Source organism: Triturus cristatus, chromosome 1_2 (genome assembly GCF_964204655.1).
Source record: "Triturus cristatus chromosome 1_2, aTriCri1.1, whole genome shotgun sequence".
NCBI lineage: Eukaryota > Metazoa > Chordata > Amphibia > Caudata > Salamandridae > Triturus > Triturus cristatus.
The window spans coordinates 53,018,028-53,034,509 of NC_140580.1; positions in this window are offsets into that span (position 1 = coordinate 53,018,028).

The window sequence follows — 16,482 nt, forward strand, 5'->3', positions numbered from 1 at the left end:
CAATAGGTCTCGCGTTTCTTACATTTAGAGTTATTGGTGTTGTAATGGTATTGTTTTTTATGTGTTTGTTGTGGTTGTATGTGGTGTGTAGTGAAATTATATTAGTTGTAATAGAATGGTTTTCGTTGTAGTGGTGATGAATTATGTGTTGTGTAGTTTATTTGTGTAGTAGAATTATGTGGTATGGTGAATAGATAATGGTAACAGTTGTAGAGAAGAGATAGATAGGACAGTTCATACAGTGCATCACATAAATGCGGTAGTCCATGCAAGCCCAGTCTTGGTGTCAAACCTGTTGACAAGTCATCCTTGACTTCTTGCACACAACCCTGCACTTTACTCTATGCCGGGTCCTGAAAGTCGAGAAATCTGAACCCAGAACCTATTGATCCATTACACAATGACTGCACCTGGTCTGTAGCCTTTTGTTATATAATGTCCTAAATGTCATACATTGTAGTCCTGGTGGTCATAAGATCTCCATGTATACAATACACTATGAATGCCAAGAGGTGTTAATGTAGTCATGATATAACGTTTGCACTTCTGTAAATGCGATCACTCATTTCAGGCTTCAGTTTTACAATTTGGGGTACACAAAACAAAAGAAGCAGGAGTTTGGGATCACTTCGTTCTCCAGGAGAAGGCTTTGCATAGCAGAGATGGGATGAAAAGTGATTTGCAGTTGTCTGTATTAGGCTTTACAATTGACGTGCGTGTAGCTTTGACATGCCTATATATTTACGCAGAACTTAAGTCCCATAATGCAAAAGAGAAACGGACTGGACAGTATGCTCATATAAGATGGCATAAAGACATGGGTCTGCAACTACAAGCATCATGTGCAAGAGGCAGAACACTATATAACAATTTCCAGACTGGGTAACGCGCTAGTTGAGACACTAATGGCGTGAACCAAGCACTATAAGCGGTTCAGTTTACAATATTTCAAGTCCTTTCGGCTGTTATTGCAGGGTCTCGTTGCGGCATCACTCTGTCACGGCCATGCAGGAGATGCAAAAGTTGTAAAACGTTGCCCAAGCAGATGTCCGCCAACACTCATGCGCTCCATGAGGTATTTGAGTGGATCGCAAGGGAGAGACCTGCGGGCATGGTCTGCAAGGGTGCAGGAAGAGAGACAAGAACAGGCAGTAGAGGGTCCACAAACCTGTTTGAGCCATTCTAAGTGTTGAAGCACATGTTGCTCCAGTAAATAGTCATGTTGCCAAAGTACAGGCAACAACAATATCCTTACTGTTTGCAAAACCTCCCTAAAGTCAGTAGTGCATGTAGCCCAGTAAGCCGCATCCTTGCTGTATGTTTAAGGGTGAAAGACTTTCAATGTATAGGAGCGCATGTTGTGCTGCAAAATTCAGGCAAAAGCAATATCCCTAGCGGTTGCGAGACCTCCCTTAAGTCAGGAACGTGTGTAGCCAAGGGGACAATAATCGTAGTCAATTATAAGTGTAACTATAGTATCGTTTGAGGTGACAAGCCGCTCTGTATAAAAACCCTTAGAAGCAAGGTTTGTATATAGAGGATAAATGCGCTAGCAAGAGTGGGCATGATGTGCCCTCTTACCCGTTGTGGGTTAAATCCAACCATCCAAAGTCCGTTCGATGTGCAAGCGGCGTACTGTTTAGGCACACTTTTTGAAGTGGGGAGAATAATGAGTCCCTCTACAGTGTCATAAGAAGAGAACAGGACTGTCTTCAGTTGCATGTGCAGGGGTGCCTGCATTGGCGCTAGGCAGCTAGTTTTATCACCAGCACCAGGGAAAACACAGGGGTGCGCTATATTGTTGTAAATAAAGCGCATCCACGTGTTTTGGTAATGTCGGAGCACAGTTTTGCCAATTTTTGTGCAGCTCCACGCTCCGACATTTTCGTGTACATATGCCCCTTTCTGTCTCCCAATCAGACCGCTACTTGCCAGACAAGCATTGATAGGGCAATAGGTTGTCCTTGGCATGCTGGTGCAATAGTTTTTTTTTTACATTCTTATGATGCAAGCATATGCTACAAGAATAAATAATAAATTAAAAAACAGCACATAAATGTGGCTTCCATATGCTTGCAATGTAAAGGCTAAATAAACAAGCATTGGCATAGCCAATAGGTCTTGCCTTTGGGACCTTATAAGTATTTAGCCATGCAACAGTTGATGTTGTTGCACCAAGGATATTGTGCTGCATAACTAAATACTTATAGGGTCCTAAAAGCGAAACCTATTGGCTATGCCGCGAAGGCATGGCTAAGGCGCAGTTAGGTGCCACCCATGTTGCTGTGATATAGTAACTGTATCTGTATGCTATCATGCCACAGATTGCTTTGTACTTAAAGGATGCCAGACTCATGCGGAGCTTGGACGGGCGAGTATGTTTCCACGTACAGCGTACAACATGTGATTAGCGCACTATATTCCAACTTAGTGCAAATCTGGATTCTGCTGCTGTAAAAGGTGCCGGGTTTGTAGAACAAGAGCCCGAAGAACCTGCAGGATTCTGACGGATGGACTACCGAGCTGCCCAGACTGGCGAGCTCAGAGGCCATGCATGAGCATCCATTACTTGGTCTCCCTGCTGAAGTGCAGAGCTTGTTGTGATGGTGGTTTGGGGGATAGAACGAGAGGCAGATGATGCTCCTGATTCTGTAATGAATCTGATAACATTTACAGTCACACCCTAAAGGGAAAGGGGGATAAAAAAAAGTGCCCTGTTCACGCCAGTGAGTGAAAGACTGGTAGAGCTGGACAAGAGGTAGTCAGTCAGATGTCAGGCAGGAGTTAGTTTGACTAGCTGTAGTACTTTATTCGACATTAAAAAAATATCATAAAAGTTCTGTACAGCATATATTTAAAACAGTTAAAAAAGACATACTACACCAAATGGTTTCAATCCATATATGGTTAAAAAGATTAAAAAAGATAAAACTGCATGTATATACACATATCATAATCAGATATCCCCTATGATTAATAATGTAAGCAATAATAGGCTGCAAAAATCAAGAATAAGGGTGATTTACTTGTGAATGGTGCGCCTTAAGTAACCTGCGTCTTAACCTCCAAGCCCAACCCAGGTATTTAGCGGTCCCACTGGCTACACTTGGAACAGATGTATCATAGGTCAGAATGCGCAGTGCCTCTTTGGCAGACCTTATACCCAGATTTTTACAGACAGGTTTTAGCCACCTTAGTCTAGGTTGTCTGTAGGCCTGACAGGCAAACATGAAGTGGCCAATAGCCTCTGTAGGCGAAGCACAGCCTGGGCAACCTTTTAAAGACGTAATTGCCTTGCTCCAACTAGTTTGGAAATCATGTAGTGGAAGTGTGCCATATCGCAACTTGAGATATAATGATCTGTCTTCAGGTAATTCAATGAAATCCAGAAAAGGCTCCAAACTAGGAGCCGGTTTTATATCCAGGAAGTTCACACTAAGCACACCCTCCTGTTTTCTTAGGGTTTCAGCCATGACCCAATCCCAATAAAAAAATTTTATCATTGGTTTGGGGGGAGGAGCCTGGCTCACCCAGGCTTCTTCCAAGCCAATTTCTTGCAGTTGTTTTTTCAAGTTCATTACCCAGGGGATCTTATGATCAGCTCCCAAATTTAGTAACTCGTCCAGGGCGGAAGCATAATGGTGGAGTTCAGGGGATCTTCTAATCCTTGCCCAGTATAGTATCGAGCGCAACCTGGCCACGTTGCTGATGGTTTGTCTACCAAGGTCGCTACGAAGTGGAGCTAGCGGGGTGGACATGGGAAGCGAGACTAGGTCTGACTAGCAGGACGCTAGAGTGATAGTCATAGTTCAGTCAGTTTGGTGAATTCAGATCTAAGTAAGGTCACTGAAAGGCCTCTGGAGTGAGTTATCTTTCGGACATGCGCCTTCGAAAGATGGGTAGCGCAGGTATCACCTTGACCCTTGGCGGAAGGCAGGCTCTCTTAATTTGCTTGCTCCAACCAAACTTAGGGCAGTATCAATGCCCTGAGTGATATAGCGCCAGTGCTGAAGTGGATGGTGGCCTCCTAAAAAACGTTTGGGTACCTGCACTTATTTATATTTTATTATTACGCACTGAGGTCCATGAATTTCATGGGGAATGTGAAAGAGGACGAGGCGAGTGGTCCGATGGAGTGGGCAGGAGAGGGTCAGGTGGAATGGGTAGGAAAAGGTCAGGTGGAGTGGGCAGGAGAAGGCCAGGTGGAGTGGGCAGGAGAGTGTGAGGTAGATTGGCCAGGTGGAGTGGGCAGGAGAGGACCAGGTGCAGTTGGCAGGGGAGGGTCAGGTAGAGTGGGCAGGAGAGTGTGAGGTAGAATGGGCAGGAGAGGGTGAGGTAGTGTGGGCAGGAGAGGGTCAGGGGGAGTGGGCAGGAGAGGGTCAGGTGGAGTGGGCAGGAGAGGGCCAGGTGCAGTGGGCAGGAGAGGGCCAGGTGCAGTGGACAGGAGATGGCCAGGGGGAGTGGGCAGGAGAGGGTGAGGTAGAGTGGATAGGAGAGGGTCAGGTGGAGTGGGCAGGAGAGGGTGAGGTAGAGTGGACAGGAGAGGGTCAGGTGGAGTGGACAGGAGAGGGTCAGCTGCAGTGGGCAGGAGAGGGACAGGTAGAGGGGGCAGGAAAGGGTGAGGTAGAGTGGGCAGGGGAGGGTGAGGTAGAGTGGGCAGGAGAGGGCCAGGTGCCGTGGGCAGGAGAGGGCCTAGGTGGAGTGGGCACAAGAGGGCCAGGTAGAGTGGGCAGGAGAGGGTCAGGTGGAGTGGGCAGAAGAGGGCCAGGTGAAGTGGGCAGGAGAGTGTGAGGTAGAGTGGCCAGGAGAGGGTCAGGTGGAGTGGGCAGGAGAGGGACAGGTGGAGTGGGCAGAGAGTGTGAGGTAGAGTGGCCAGGAGAGGGCCAGGTGCAGTGGGCAGGAGAGGGCCAGGTGGAGTGGGCAGGAGAGGGTCAGGTAGAGTGGACAGGAGAGGGTCAGGTGGAGTGGGCAGGAGAGGGTGAGGTAGAGTGGACAGGAGAGGGTCAGGTGGAGTGGACAGGAGAGGGTCAGCTGCAGTGGGCAGGAGAGGGACAGGTAGAGTGGGCAGGAAAGGGTGAGGTAGAGTGGGCAGGAGTGGGTGAGGTAGAGTGGGCAGGAGAGGGCCAGGTGGAGTGGGCAGGAGAGGGTGAGGTAGAGTGGATAGGAGAGGGTCAGGTGGAGTGGGCAGGAGAGGGACAGGTAGAGTGGGCAGGAAAGGGTGAGGTAGAGTTGGCAGGAGAGGGTGAGGTAGAGTGGGCAGGAGAGGGCCAGGTGGAGTGGGCAGGAGAGGGCCAGGTGGAGTGGGCAGGAGAGGGTGAGGTAGAGTGGGCAGGAAAGGGTGAGGTAGAGTGGACAGTAGAGGGTGAGGTGGAGTGGAGTGGACAGCAGAGGGTCAGGTGGAGTGGACAGGAGAAGTTCAGGTGGAGTGGGCAGGAGAGGGTCAGATGGAGTGGCAGGAGAGGGTCAGGTAGAGTGGACAGGAGAGGGTCAGGTGGAGTGGACAGGAGAGGGTCAGATAGAGTGGCAGGAGAGGGTCAGGTGGAGTGGACAGGAGAGGGTCAGCTGCAGTGGGCAGGAGAGGGACAGGTAGAGTGGGCAGGAAAGGGTGAGGTAGAGTGGGCAGGAGAGGGTCAGGTGGAGTGGGCAGGAGAGGGACAGTTGGAGTGGGCAGAGAGTGTGAGGTAGAGTGGCCAGGAGAGGGCCAGGTGCAGTGGGCAGGAGAGGGCCAGGTGGAGTGGGCAGGAGAGGGTCAGGTAGAGTGGACAGGAGAGGGTCAGGTGGAGTGGGCAGGAGAGGGTGAGGTAGAGTGGACAGGAGAGGGTCAGGTGGAGTGGACAGGAGAGGGTCAGCTGCAGTGGGCAGGAGAGGGACAGGTAGAGTGGGCAGGAAAGGGTGAGGTAGAGTTGGCAGGAGAGGGTGAGGTAGAGTGGGCAGGAGAGGGCCAGGTGGAGTGGGCAGGAGAGGGCCAGGTGGAGTGGGCAGGAGAGGGTGAGGTAGAGTGGGCAGGAAAGGGTGAGGTAGAGTGGACAGTAGAGGGTGAGGTGGAGTGGAGTGGACAGCAGAGGGTCAGGTGGAGTGGACAGGAGAAGTTCAGATGGAGTGGGCAGGAGAGGGTCAGATGGAGTGGCAGGAGAGGGTCAGGTGGAGTGGACAGGAGAGGGTCAGATAGAGTGGCAGGAGAGGGTCAGGTAGAGTGGACAGGAGAGGGTCAGCTGCAGTGGGCAGGAGAGGGACAGGTAGAGTGGGCAGGAAAGGGTGAGGTAGAGTGGGCAGGAGAGGGCCAGGTGCAGTGGGCAGGAATGGGCCAGGTGGAGTGGACAGGAGAGGGTGAGGTGGAGTGGACAGGAGAGGGTAAGGTAGAGTGAGCAGGAGAGGGTAAGGTAGAGTGAGCAGGAGAGGATGAGGTAGAGTGAGCAGGAGAGTGTGAGGTAGAGTGAGCAGGAGAGGGTGAGGTAGAGTGAACAGGAGAGGGTCAGATGCAGTGGGCAGGAGCGGGTCAGGTGGAGTGGGCAGCAGAGGGCTAGGTGGAGTGGGCAGGAGAGGGTCAGGTGGAGTGGGCAGCAGAGGGCCAGGTGGAGTGGGCAGGAGAGAGCCAGTTGGTGTGGGCTCTTCCATACTGCCTACACGTAGAAGCCACTCACAGTTTCCAGCCACGATAAATACCAGCTTAAACCAAAGCTTTTTAGGTTAAAAAAACGATCACCAAGTTGCAATTTTATGCACTTGGTGATTTCACACGATCCCAGCAGTGGTCTGTCTTCTAACGGACCTATTCCCAGGGTGTATAAAATGCACACTGTCCATGCAGTGCAGAGGGCTGCTAATGAAGTCGGTTCCAGCGGGCTCCACAGTTGGCATGCACTTAGTTGAAAGTACGGTGCTTATTTTTGTATTAAAAATTAGTTAACACCCTCGGATTCTTGGGCCACCTTTCCAAACTGAGCACAGAACTTTCAAGAAAAGCATCTTTAACGTCTGTCTGGTGAAGTCATTTCAGAAGGAGTTTGGTGGCCGATAAATGAGTTAACACCCACGGATTCTTGGGCCACCTTTCCAAACTGAGCACAGAACTTTCAAGAAAAGCATCTTTAACGTCTGTCTGGTGAAGTCATTTCAGAAGGAGTTTGGTGGCCGATAAATGAGTTAACACCCACGGATTCTTGGGCCACCTTTCCAAACTGAGCACAGAACTTTCAAGAAAAGCATCTTTAACGTCTGTCTGGTGAAGTCATTTCAGAAGGAGTTTGGCGACGCGAAAGTGAAAGTAATGGCCTGGAGGAAGAGATAAGAAAGGCAGATGGCGGCTGCGCGTGCACGCGAGCGTGCACGCAAGCTTCAGGCCAAGAAAAGCTTGTGGGTAGCACTTTGAAAAGCCCCTTACTAAAAGTCGAGCAAGGCTCGACCTAAAAAGAGCCATTCACTGATGCGGCTGTTTTATTGGTGATTTAAAAAACACACCCTTTCAGTTGTGCATTGCATTATGCCACATTTTATGAAGGCGAGGAGAAGAAACCATCACCCAACGAAGAGTCAAGTTACAGATAGCTACAAGGTCATTTAACCACTTTTTATGAGCAAAGTTTTAAAAGGAAGAGAAAATAAATCGCCATCTAACTGGGCAGCTGAATTGAATGCAAAATAAATTTCCATTTTTTAAAGAATATATATAAAATTAAAATTTTGAAAAGCGCACATTGTAGAGCTCTGCCAATGAAGACAATTTTTAAGCTTATTTCTAAATGGATATAAACAATTCTCAGAAGTTTTGGGCAGTCACTCAAAGGGAAGGTGGCCATTGGGTAAAGTGGGTGGCCTGTTGTCACCTCAGGCTTTATGTTGGGGTGGGCGGAACAAAATGCGAATGACAATTAAACAGTGACTAAACGCCCTTCTAGGTATATATATTGTGCATGTTTTTTGTAGAACAGTAGCCAATACTAAAAGTCCAGACCTTAAAAAAATAAGCCACAGATGGGTTGATCATGTTGTTTCTGTGGGCAGACAACCGCCCTCTATTTTATGGAAACAAACACTTAATAGTGTAGGGCCTCACACACTGTAGGTGAGAAAAAAATGGATCCGCAATAACGGGGTTTTTTATGACTGCACACAGAAGGCCTCACCTCTGGTCTGCAGCTAACTAGTAGAGTTACTACAGACCATGGTGTTGCATGGGCTCCTGTGGGGATACCGGCTAGGCTGAGGGAGAGTCTGGACATAAGCTGGCAGAAATGGTTTAGGCTTTGATTTCTATGGGTCTGGACTTTCATCTCTATGGTGAGGGAAGCTGCACACCCAGTTTCTGGATTTGCATGAAAGCATACCCGGCATTGTCCTTAAAATGAAAACCATGTGTTTTTGCATAATGCAGGTTTGATGATAAATATTTTAAAGCCTGACTTGTGCTGCTATGGCGATGACCAGCGGTTTCTCTTGATAACATCAGCTAATAAGGAAAGCATAGCCAATGAAATACTAGAACGCTGCACAGCACCCTGAATCAATGTATATGTATGTGTGTGTGGTACCCTGTGAGACAATATATGTTTCAAGGGAACAAGGATGGGGCAGACTCTCTAGTTGAAAGTCATTCGATTGAATTGTACCACCACAGGCAAGATTTATTAGCTTGAATAAACCAAGACATTTTGATAATTTCAATCAACGTTTTATCTATTTGGAATGATGAAAGGATGAGTCTGGGCTGCCAGGGTTCGATTATTAGAATTTTGACTTGCTTTTAAGGTTTCCAAGAAGAGCTCTGGACAGAGCAGACACTCCCATTAAACTATTTACTAAATTAATTATAGTCTTCATGTTGTACATATTCTATGTTGAAAAGGTCTCCTGCTGACTAGAATGCAGGATCATAGAAAAGGTAGATTCCCTCCTTTGTGTTGGTGTTTTGTTTCTTGAAAGGGAGAAATCGGCAATTTATCAGCAAAGAATTATATAAATTGACATCAAATATGTAACATTTTCAAAGAAAACCATCTATGCGAAGGCTCTTTAAACAAGTGAAGAAACGGTGGCCGGTGGGAGGGAGCAAATTAATTGAAATGACTATGGGCCTCATGTAGGTAGCTAAATACCGGTCGGTAACGGCCGAAATTCGGTAAATATCCCATTACCGACCGGTATTTAGCTATTTGGGATGTAGGAGGCATAATTCAGGATTCGGTAAATTACCGAATCGGTAAAATACCGAATCGGTAAATACCGAATCCTGAATGTAGGGAGCACTCTAAAGAGTGCAAATTAGGATTAAGAAATCGTTATTTACCACCAAATACAGGTTGGTGATAAATAACGAATACCTTGCAAAACGCAATATTTTGCATATGTAAGAGTGCCATGTGGCAGACATACATGCCCTTAGGGCATGTATGTGCGCCACATGTGCACACATGCAAGAATCAGGGGTGCAACAGGGTGTCAATGTGACACCCTGCCACCCTTGTATATGCTCCCCCCATTACCGAATCGGTATTTACCGAATCGGTAATGGTGACTGGCTTCCCATTGATTCCTATGGGCCTCCAGGCCCATAGGAATCAATGGGAAGGTATGCCCCATTACCGAATCAGTAAATACGATTCATATTTACCGAATTATTCCGATTCGGTAAAATTTACCGAATCATTACCTACATCACATTTACCGATTCATAAATACCGAATCGGTAAAATTCGGTATTTATGAATCGGTAAATGTGTTGCTACCTACATATGGCCCAGAGTGTGAGGATGTGGCTTAACGGCCAGAGCTGCCGACGTTAGAGCTGATTCGAGTCACTGCGTCAGCTCAACATCCCGTGATTCTGGGCATATCACTTAGTCTAATTGTGCCTACCAAAAAGGAATGTGTGCTTTTTTAATGTAACTGGCGCTCATGTAAAGCGCTCCAATACTTTTGGATCAAGTTCTCACTTAATAAAACTGCCCACAAAAATAAATAAATAAAAAGACAGCACTAGGAGGATTGAGGGGAGAATGATGTTAACACCAACTAAGTGCTGTTGGGAGAGAGCAAACCACAGTAGGGAAACTAGTTGGAGGGGGTTGGTGGGGGGGGGGTTATATGGTTTGTGGGCAAGAATGAAATAGATGTGTACAGTTGTTTTTTCCTGGGTCTGAGATGTTAGTCCAGTGTTGGAAGCTCTGGTTGTCCCCAGTGCAGAGTGAGGTCTCTACCGCCAGTAACCCACTGAGCTCTGCACATAAATACTGTTCTTTGATATGCATGGTAATCATTCTTTGCAGCAGGCATATTAATCATCTTTGCTACCTTAGATGATTCAAAACTGCCACTAAACAAAACTCCCATCTCTCTCCGTTGGGTACATTAATCACCAGAGTTATCTTGACACTTTTATTGCTGCCTGAAACTGCTAGATATACAAGGAACTTTGCAGTGCCAGCCCCCAGTAACAAAACCGCCCCCCACCCTTCCAGCCTACCAGGGAAACACTTGATGCATGGTAGGCCAGTCGGTCTTGCTACCACCCTCCAAATGTGCCCCTCATCTTCACATAGACTCTCTCACATGTGTATTTAATTTCTTTTATAGTGCTACTCACCTGAAGTATGTGTGGCAGGATGTCGGAGTGTGTTACATCACACACATATTTCATAGAGTAAATGACTCATAAATGTGAAAGTCAATGTATAGGTTACTCAAGACAATGAGGGCTACAAGGTGTACGAGGCAGATGTCATCCATACTGGTAGGCAGTGGCGTAGCATGGGCGGGGCCACAGGGGCGGTTGCAATATTCTTAGGGGTGCAAAATTTAAAAAGAAAAATAAATTGTGGTGAAGGGACTCGAGTCACGATGGTGCTGGTGTCTGCAAGTGCAGGTTATGTTGTCATGCCCGCCTTTTCCTGCAGAAGGGCTGCACGGAGCTGCACCCTCATGCATCTCTCATGGCCTCGGGGCAGGTGGAGGCCTGCTCGCGCTTCTTCCCGGTGGCATGGAAACAACGCTGCCCAGCGGCACAACATCAGAACGTCTCTTGTACCACGGTGCCATACAAGGAATTAGATTCTGCTTTTTGGCAGGCCAAGGGAGCATTTCAAGCCCAAGTTCCGTGCTTGCTGCCTGACGTCATGTGTCGGTTTGGAATGGCGGGTTGAGTCACCTGGGCGTATGGCATCCATTCATTCTTTCATCTATCATTTAGTCTTTCACTATTCATTTTGTCCTTCCATCTGTGTGCCAATCCAATTCCAAACCTATTCAACCATTTACAAACCTATCCATCATCTATCCTTGCATCCATCATTTCACTCATCCATGCCTCCATCCACCCTTTCACTCATCCATCCATCATCCATACATCCTTTCACTCATCCATCCACACTTCCACCCATCAATACAATCACTCATCCATCCAACCATTTACCCGTTCACCCATCCAGCCATCCTTTCATTTCACTCATCCATCCATCCTTCCAGCTCTTCACCCTCCCTTTCACTCATCTATGCATTTGTTCAATGATCCATCCTTACATCCCTCCCTTTCACTCATCCATACAGCCATTTGCACATCTAACCTGTCAATCATCCATCCAAACTTTCACTCATGAATCCATCCTCCCTTTCTCTCTCCATCCCCCTTTCACATAGCCATCCCTTCACGCATCCATCCACTCATGAATCCATCCATTGACCCTATCACTAATCCATAATATCAGTCATCCATCCTTTCACTCATCCATCATTTCTCTCATCCATCATTTCTCTCATTCATCCATCCTTTCACTCATCCATCCATCCTTTTGCTCATCTACCTTCCCTTTCACTCACTCAGCCATCCTTACATCCACCCTTTCACTCATCTGTCCATTCATTCACCCTTTCACTTATCAATTTATCAATCCATTCATACATCATTTCACTCATCCATCCACCCATTCATTTGCCCATCATCCACCCTTTCAATCATCCATCCATCCTTTCAATCATCCACCCCTTTACACATCCATCCATCCTTTTACCTATATATCCACCATTTCACCCTTACATCCACCATTCCACCCATACATCTATTTATTTACCCTTTCTCTCATCCATCCTCCCACTCACTCATCAATCCTTTCTCTGATTATCGATCCATTCTCCATTTCACTCATCCGTTCACTAATCCAGCAAGCCATTCACCCATTCCTTCACTTACTTACTCACCCATCTTTTCACATTAATTATGAGATGAGCCTTTGTCTGCAGAGTTGCAGAGAGAAGAGGCCCATCAAGAACTTCACCCCTGCAGTAGTTCCTAAAACAAGGGGTGGGTCAGGGTAGGGTTCACTATGCCCCTGCACATAGGCAATCTGAAAACTTTGAAGTCATGAGTCATACGTGATACACAGTGCCAGGATGTGAGGTGATAGTGACATGGTGTTGTTTCCAGGTTTTAAGTGGGTTGAAAAACCTTGGGGTCTCTTCAAAGGGCGCGTCCGATGTAATTAAGGACATGGCTTAAAACACAAGGTAAAAATCTGTGCTTAGCATAGTGTGCCGCCCAACAGGTATTTTGCTACTTCTGTTATTGCATCCAGATATATAATACATTACATCTACAACAAGATAGGACTATTGGCTTTAGACAATGGTTGTTAGTTGCATAAAATAAAAAAGCAGCAACTATGGCTTCATTGTATATAATATTGAAAATGCTTCAGTTCTAAAATGATGAGACTGTGAAAGAACTATAACCCTTTCTTTTTAACTTCTTTTGCTGGCTTCTTTTTATGACCTGGATACTGTACGTTTCTTCCATCTGCTGAGTTGCACCATTTTTCTTTATGTACTGTTAAAACGGAATGCCCTGCCCTAGACCGAGGCTGGAGGGGGCCACCACATGCTGTAACAGCCCAGACTGGCCCATTGTCATTCTATATGTGACATTCAGCTGGCCGACAGAATGACAATGGGTGGGGCGGGGCTGCTCTTGTGCTCAGAGGATGAGTGCGAGGTGGCCCCATCAGGGAGCTGAGGCTTCTTGCAGGGGAACAGCTCTGCTCCCCGCAATGCCCACAATTATGGACAAAAGACGCCCGTAAGAGGGATCTTCACAGACAACGGACGTGAGATCCAAATCATGGACGGTCCGTGAAATTTATGGATGGTTGGTCACCCTATCAGAGTACCGCCTGGTTGTCCCCAGCCCCTCCGGGCCTAGTGAAGACATACTGGCTTTCATCCTGGCTTTGAGATACTGGGCAGCACTTTTCACTAGTGATGTGTGCAGTGAATGTATTAAGGTGGATATGCCAGTGGGGTCGCCACCATTCCCAGGAAATACATAATAAGGGCACTTTGTTCATGTTTTAGGATTTCGCAAAGGCCCAGACATGACAAGCAAGACTTTATACAAAGTAGTCTGTATTCATTTTAACACAGTTTTTCTGCATTTGTTTACTCTACTTTATCAGTCAATCAATCAATCAATCAAAAAATTCTTTATGCGGCCTAAATTAACCATAAAAGCACATGAGAAATGAAACATCCACAAATCATCTTGTATCTTAATTTCACTCGAAGACGTACTTTATCAGTCATAGACCATTGAAACAACCCTGGAACACATTTTAAAAAGCTTTACTCTTATGTTTGCTGTTTTAAACATGCACTGATAAGAGGGACAAATACCAGGTTAGGTGCAATGTTCCCTCTAATTTTTTTCCTCTATGTGTGGCAGAGTAAGGTTTCTGTGCGCTGCAGCCAAGGCTATGTGCGCCAAGAACGCGACCGCACGTGTAGGCCCTGGCTTTAAGTTGAATGAAAAAACTAGGGGGGTTTATCAAAGGGGCGTGACAATTAAGGGCATGGCTTAAAAGCAATTAAGCGAAAAATCTGTGCTTAGAATAGTGTGCCACCCAACTGATATTTTGCTTCTTCTGCCATTGCATCCAGATCAGTGGTCGAAGTGGGGAAAAAAAGTAGGGGAACTGTGGGCGGAGAATCAGAAGGCGGGAATAACCTGATGATTGGATCAGTGGGAGGAGTTAGAGGTGTGGCCAGGATTGCAAAACATCCCAATCTTTAGTATTTGTTTGGCATTTCACTGACCAGTTACAGCTTATTATGTTATGTAATTCAACCAATGGATATACATGATTATTAATATGAGTTATTGGCATTAAAATAAATTCACAAAGTGAGATATGTTTCTAATCACAGAATGTCCCAAATATGCTTAAAAGTGGAAGCACAAGCCATTTGTTTCCGATCTATGGATTTTCTGTCTTCAGCAATATACACAGAGACAATCAATTTTACGTGTGTAAATCACTGTATGGGAAATGTTACATAAGACAAAGGACTACAAGGTGTAGGAGTCACATGACAACCATATTAGTAGGCAGTATAGTTTAAAAGTGATTGATCCGGAGAAACACAAACTCAGAATTTAAAACTTAATACCATGATTGGGGGTCACTTTAATAATCGTTATTGATTTCTATCCAAATGAACACTTTTTTGCAACATTAGGATAATCAAAGGCTTAAGAAAAAAAAACATAAAGCTCTAGTTTATACCTTGCAGTCTGTATGCAGCTCTAAGCTGACAGTTAATAGCTCACTGTTCTTTGTTAGGATTTTAACTTATAAACTTCAAGTAGCAAAAGAATCTTACTGACAAAAGCAGTAACCCACTGACCTATTTACAATATGTGCACTTTGTGATGGTCATGGTACATGTTCATAGCAGCAGGCACATTAACCCTCTGCGCTATCTATGCTGAGGAATTGCCTAGTACTTCCAAACCTCGTGATATTTGGGGCCCGCTAACTGCATACCTGTTGACTATCACTGATGTCTGATTGCTCGTCATTAATGTACTGTAATCCTCTACTGCCACATTGTATACCTGATTGATTACTATCAAGTGTTTGTGTGTCTACAATTGTCATCTAATTCATTGTCGATATCTCCTGCCACCCCGAGTGTACAAACTGTTAATGTTTCATCAATTGCTACAGCATAACCATCTGTATGTGTTCTTTTTTTTAATCTGAAATTGAAATAAATTAATTTTAAAAAACAACAAAAAAAACCTCTGCACTATCTTTCCATGAGTCAAAACTCCCACTTGACAAAACTCCGATCTCGCTCTAGGAAGACTTTATCATGACATTTTTATTATTGCTGAAAATTGCTGTAGGCCAGGAAGGAGGCAGCAAGTGCTTTTAAAACCATAATATACAACGCCCCCACTCAAAGTCCCCACCCGTTACGGTCACACCGGTCGCACTGCCCTAGAGCCAGCTCTTCTCCAGGGATCTTGTGACCTCAGTGACAGTCACTGTTGCTCTAGGGTCCGCTACTTCGTAGGCCTGCCTGCAAGACTGGAGGTGAATTTCAGTATGGTTTGTGGTGGGTAATCCTTCAAGGTGAACCCACACTTGCCATTGCTAGGGTCCACCTGCTGGTGTTAAGACATCAGGGCTTTTCCGGATTTGCAGGGCCTTCTAAGGTCTAGCACGGAAATGTGCTCCCTCAGGAGAGTGGTCTGGGGGACTGCTCATGAAGGCTGAACCTGGTTCCCCAGTTCTAAATTTGGCAGCTCTGCCCCCAGTGCTACATCCGCTCCCTCTCTGAACACCATACTGCCCCGTTGAGAGAAATTCACACTGCCTTCAACTACAGTCCAATTTGACCTGCTATAAACAACTGGATGCGACTCAACATGCAAAATGTAAGCAGGAACAACATGGTGAACTTAACGCTTTTACACTCACTATTCAGAAATCAGTGAGTGCTTCTGCCTGAAAACTACAAGGCCCAGAAAGGACCCATTTCAATGTCCACTGCTTATATGCTCACAAATGTAAGCAGTATGGTTTAAAAAGACCACATTCGTGAACACAAAGCCGCCGTACACATATTGTTTTCCAATCCACCCATCAACCAGGTTTGGCCAACTTCCCCACTGGGGAAAACAGCGCTTGACTGGCAAACTCAGTAAAGTGACGCTAATGTTTTTGGGATTTGAATAAAACCGATCTGGCCACTTTAAGAACACTCCGTCTTGCTTTATTTAGTTATTGATTTTTCATATTTTGAACCTTTTATTTCCGAGGCTGCACTTTGGAATAGAAAAATGTCAAATCGGCATTTCCAGCAAAAGTGTTTTTCTTTTTTGCATCCATTTCACAGGGGAACAAATGAACGACAGGAAGAAAGAGAGGGTGAGAACCATTTCTTGAGTCACGGTTTGCGGTAAGTGAGGAGGAGCTAGACTGACAGAGAGGGAATAAGAGTAGGAAAGGGGGGGCAGCTGCCAGCGGCAGAGCACAAGCGGACACCTTCCTTGTCTCGTCTGGGCAGGAAGCAAGAGACAGAGACCTTTTCCTTCCCCGCATGTTCAAAATAAAAAGGTAGGGGAACGGAATCTATAGAATTAAAGATGTAGGGGCACGCCGTGCCCTACCGATCCCGCCTGTTGTGTTGCCAGGGGGTGATACCCGGCAACCA